Below are 6,000 nucleotides of genomic sequence, written 5' to 3'. Positions count from 1 at the left end.
TCTCCCTTCCATGCGGAGGGCACCACTCCATCTTGTAAACACCAAATACAAAACCACACCCACTTCAAACTGGTTTTGGCATCAGAGTGAAATAATCAGGGTCAGGAAGAGGTTATCTCCAAATCTATGCTCATTCTTGAGAGTGAAACCAACAGTGTCATTCCCCTGCAGGCCCAGGATGCTGGGTGTGGGGGCCTGCGTTTGGGTGGAGGAAAGGCGGGGGGTTCCCTAGCCCTGCCCAAAAACACTAGCTCCAGTGCCTTGGCTTCCTGACATGTGACACTCCACAGCATATGGCTAATTTGGACAAATGCCCAGGCCTTCTTCCTCTCCCCACCTCTAGGGTCTCCGTGGAAATGCTCAACGCATCTCCAAGCCTGGAAAAGATGCTCAGAAACAGAATAGGAAATTTATTCTCGATTTTCAACCATACACCTCAACGGGCGTAAGTTACAAAGCTGCCAAACACAGAAGTCTATTCTGGTTTCTGTGGAACGCTAAGAAGTTCAATTCTTCATGCTCAGGCTCCATGGAGATTTTATACCTAATCACTGTCCATAGAATATCCTTCCGTTTAGACAGACAGACAGAGAAAGGATTGATTTCTATTTGTAACTAACTGGATATAACTATTCTTTAAACCTACAGAGCCTGAAAGTAGTAAGTGGCCCATCAGGGATCTCCAGCCCACATGTTTGGAAGTAGAGTGACTTCCGAGTAACAAGAGGCATGGGAAGGAAGAGGTCCACAGCTTTGGAGGAAGGCACTCTGTGACATCACTTAAAGTTGATACTAATCTACTGAGGACTGGAAGATGAGCCTGACTGGCCAGAGCTGGGCACCTGCCCTGGTCAGTCCCTCCTCTCTCTGGGATGTTGTCTCATGGTAGTCTTGCTTTTGGTTTCACTCCCTTGGCCAATATGCTGCTGGGAGACCTCACAGAGAGCTGGAGACACTCTCTCCTCCCCCCACCCACACAATGGAAGCATGTAATACCAGGCTTCCAGTGAGGGACCCTAAGTCACACCATTTTACTAGTTTATCTACTTACGATTTGAGCGATTTGCCTAATTGACCCATATATTCCTTTTCCTCCGGCCTGCACTCTGGGTTGGAGTGCAGTGGTGCAATCTCAGCTCACTGCAACCTCAACCTCCCCAGGTTCAGGTGATCATCCCACCTCAGCCTCCAAGGTACCTGGGACTACCGCCACCACGCCTGGCTAATGTTTGTACTTTTTTAGAGATGGGGTTTTGCCATGTTGCCAGGCTGGTCTCAAACTCCTGGGCTCAAGCAATCTGCCCTCCTCAGCCTCCCAAAGTGCTGGGATTACAGGCGTGAACCCCTGCACCCGGCCCACATTAGTATTTAATTCCATTCCCACAACTGCCCCATCAAGTAGGGAATATTCTGATTGCCTTTCTCCGGAGGAAACAGGCTCAGAGCAGCAACAGCTAAGGCTTGAGCCCAGAGCTGTGTGTCCCCAAAGCCTATGCTCTACTGCTTAATGAGAACGCAAATGTCGTGCCGGACTGGAAACCTTCAAAGGCAGTTTCTAGTGGTTGCAGCAGGCTGCCTGATAACCGGAAGGTCAGCCCACACCGGTAAGACTACCTGGAGTTTAAGAGATGGTAGACAGAACTCTAGTGTTACACAGTCACACCCGATGCCCAAACCTTTCACCCTCAGCTTTGGAAATCTCCAGCCAGATGTCCCACAGCAGGTATGTGTTGAGGGGATGGGGGGTCTTGTTCCATGTCAGGTACAAATAAGCACATCAGAAATGCCTGTCAAAGATAACCTCCTTCTACTTAGTAGCCATAATCCTAAGCTTATTCTCTTTTTTCCTTAACTCGTTTACCATTGCCAATAAGGAGAAGTTAAATAGACTATAATCTTAAAATGCACTTTTATTCTTGGTTGATTAAACTGGACAACAAAAATCCCCATCTGGGCCAGGCACAGTGACTCAGGCCTATAATTCCAGCACTTTGAGAGGGCCACGTGGGTGGATGACTTGAGGCCAGGAGTTCGAGACCGGCCTGGCCAACATGGCGAACCTCCATCTCTACTAAAAATATAAAAATTAGCTAGGCATGGTGGTGCTCGCCTGTAATCCCAGCTACTCAGGTGGCTGAGGCAGGAGAATCTCTTGAACCCGCGAGTCAGAGGTTGTAGTGAGCCGAGATCACGCCACTGCACTCTAGCCTGGGTAACAGAGTGAGCCTCTGTCTCAAGGGGAAAAAAATCCCTATCTGTTGTTAAAATGTTTACTTCCAGTGTTTTTCACAGTGAAGCTTTTCCAAGGGTGTACCAGGTGTGGACAGTGTCTGTCCCGATTGGGTGCCCCAGGACACTAACCCATGCCTAGGTGGCTTTTTGCACCACTGTGGCCTCCAGACAGCCATTGAGTGGTACAATCCACATATTACCATGTCTCCATATTACCATGACTCCAAGGAAGGCTAGAATTCCTACTCAGGAAATGAATGGCAAGGGTTTTCTGCCCCATACATTCTTCTTATAAAAATACAACAACAGAATAGTGACAATTCAAACGTCAGGCAGACACAGGGAGGCATATGGGTTACGGGAGGTATGTGGCAAGTGAAAGACTAGCTGCTAACATGGAAGACACAGGCTGTCATTTGTGGTGGGACAGGAGCCTCACATAGGTAGGTAGGCCAGGTAGAGGGGGACAAGTATGGGGTGGGGCCATGAACATTTCTTCCCATATTTTTGGCTACAAAGATGAAGCAATAATAAGAATGAAAGTTGATAGCCTCTAACGTTCGCAATGGTGCCACTATAAATACCAAGGACTTAGGGAAAGAAACGTGTGTGCAACATCAACTATGAAAGAGAACCTTCTGGTCCATATGAAAACAAGAATGTTATCCGATGACTAGATTCTCCAGAAAGTGAAGCCACTTAATCGTTCTCAAAGTTTGAGTGAGATTCATCCCAAAGTACAGAGACAAGGTGATTTATTTCCGTAATAAAAAAGTACTTTGAAAAATGTCTTTGTTTTTCAAAAATACAGATACAACTAGCAAAAGTATCTTTGACAGCTGCGAAAACATTCAATTGCCAAGGAAGGTATTTTCTCTCGTCACCACAGCTGTTCAGTGCAGGGCAAGGTTTATTTTCCTCTTCCACTGAGCTTCCAAATCAAAATTTCTGGGCTCTCAAGTGCAAAATATTGCCCTTGAATTTCCTTGGATAGGCTGCCACCATGTGGTGACTGCTAAAAACTCACACAGGTTCAAGTTTCATTGCAAGGCTGCCTTCCTGAGCTGTCTTAACCCAAGCATTACATAAATTAGATCCACCTGCCATGCAAAGATTCCAAATCTGCTGAGACATCTGGCTTCCCTGGCAGGATTACAATTTACTCCTCATTTCCATTCTCACCCTGCAACATGAGGAACATGTATTTTTAGATCACATTCTGTAGTAACTGATTGTACTTAACGCATTCATTTAAAACTTCACTTTGCTTGAAATCTGTGAGCTGTACCGTCATTTTTAAAAACGAAAAACAATCATTTCAGACATAAAAATGAAAACAATAACCTAACATACCTAGACAACACCTATTGCCCAGTTTAAGAAAAAAGGCGTGAAGGTGTCTAGGTTTTCTTTCCATCTATATCCACATCCTTGCCTCAATAAATGCTTTTTGGATCCGGCTCGTAGTTTGCATTATTTCTTTATATTTTTACTTCATTTGCATGGAATTCTAATATATATATATATTAGGATTATATAATTAATACATAATAATATAATATATATTAAACAGTGATCTAAATGTCCTGACCTAAATATATATATTGATTCTATACATATATTAGGATTATATATAATACATATGTATGTATGTATTAGATTACATATATATATATATTGTGTTGCTTTCAGACATATATAAATGGTGTTATATGAAATACATCCTTCTGCGACTTGGGTTTTTGTTCACTGAAAAGTGTTTTAAAAAATTCTTCCAGCCCGGGCACGGTGGCTCATGCCCCTAATCTCAGCAATTTGGGAGGTCGAGGTGGGCAGATGACCTGAGGTCAGGAGTTCCAGACCAGCCTGGCCAACACAGTGAAACCCTGTCTCTACTAAAAATACAAAAATTAGCGGGGCATGGTGGCATACACCTGTAGTCCCAGCTACTCGGGAGGCTGAGGCAGAAGAATCACTTAAACGCAGGAGACAGAGGTTGCAGTGAGCCGAGATCACGCCACTGCACTCCAGCCTGGGGGATAGAGCGAGACTTCATCTCAAACAAACAAACAAAACAAAAAAACATGTTGCTATCTACAGCTCTAGTTTATGAATTTTCACTGCTTGTATATCATTCTGTTTTGTGAACATACGTCTATGCATACTCTACATGCAACTATACTGATTTATCCATTCACTCTGATGGGCATTTAGGTCACTGTTTCAATACTTGTGGCGCACTTGGTTTCTCAAGTCGCCTGCTTGGCCCTCTTCCAAGTTGTACTTTCCTTCTTTCCTTTCCTTACTGTTCTAGAGCTTTTTGCTAGACTTTCCATCCTGCTCTGAAACTTGCCTCAGTCTCTCCTTCAGCCTTAAGGCCCTCAGTCCAATTCTTTCTTCTGAGGAGGCAAGAGCTGAAGTTGTTGCAGACCTGTACACCAGCACGAACTCGGGATAACTCAAATAGCTGCCACCGGTAACATATTTGGTGCAAGTGACTCGGATACATTCCCTAGTGGTCATCAAGCTCCAGAAGATGCTCAGGGAGGGATACCGTCCTCTCAATATTCAAGAGTCACCGTTCTACAGGGGACCACTGCCTGCCCATCAGTGAAGGCGAAATCCTGCCCCTGTCTCCGTTGCACCTGGCTGGATACCGCTTTCACCAACTCACGGAGCCAACTCAGCCCTGACGGCAGAAAGGGGCCAAGACCCACAGAACCACCACTGCCCTTCTGTCTTAAACAAACAAACAAACAAAACTTTTTGCACTATAAACATGCTGCTCTGACCATTTGTAAATACACCTTTGTATATATATGGGCAAGTTTTGTCTATGATATGTGTGTGTGTATATATATATACACTTATTATTATTATTATTATTATTATTGTTTTGAGACGGAGTTTCATTCTTGTTGCCCAGGCTGGAGTGCAATGGCGTGATCTCGGCTCACCGCAACCTCTGCCTCCTGGGTTCAAGCGATTCTCCTGCCTCAACCTCCCGAATAGCTGGGATGACAGGCATGCGCCACCACATGTGGCTAATTTTATATTTTTAGTAGAGATGGGGTTTCTCCATGTTGGTCAGGCTGGTCTTGGACCCCTAACCTCAGGTGGTCTGCCTGCCTCAGCCTCCCAAAGTGCTGGAATTACAGGGGTGAGCTACCATGCCCGGCCAGATGATATATATTTAGAGTGAAATTCCTGGGTCAAAGAGTAGCTCATACATACTCCATTAAACTGCTTTCCAAAATGCCTATTTCAAATTTAAACTCCTGCCAGCAATATATGAATTCCCATAGCTCCAGACATTTGTCAATATGTCTAACTGGCACTTTTTACCTACTGCCAATATGACTGGTGAGCAAAAACAGTCAGAAACCAGACAGCTTTTCACGTGTCTTTTAAACCTCAGGTTCTTCATCTGTTAGTGGCTTGTCATGTGTCCATTTTTCTAACAGATTGTCTTTGTCTCACTGATTCGTAGGAATCTTTTATAAGATACTAATTACTGGCTAAATGTTTGTTGTAAATATCTTCTACACTATAGCTGTCTTTTCACCTTTTTAAGAACTTCTTTTCAGAAAGAAAAACTTTGGGCTTTTTAAAAATTTGAATGTAGTCAGATTTATGTATCTTTTCTTTAGCAATCTGTGCTTTTGGGGTCTCTTAAGCTATCCTTCGAATGCCAACATCTTAAATGCATATGGCTATATTTTTTTCTATAAGTTTTGCTTTCCACATTTAGGTATTTTAATATAGAAG

The sequence above is a fragment of the Nomascus leucogenys genome, unplaced genomic scaffold (genome assembly GCF_006542625.1).
Source record: "Nomascus leucogenys isolate Asia unplaced genomic scaffold, Asia_NLE_v1 Super-Scaffold_361, whole genome shotgun sequence".
Taxonomy (NCBI): domain Eukaryota; kingdom Metazoa; phylum Chordata; class Mammalia; order Primates; family Hylobatidae; genus Nomascus; species Nomascus leucogenys.
The sequence above is the reverse complement of the archived record's forward strand: the minus strand, read 5'-3'. Positions refer to the sequence as shown.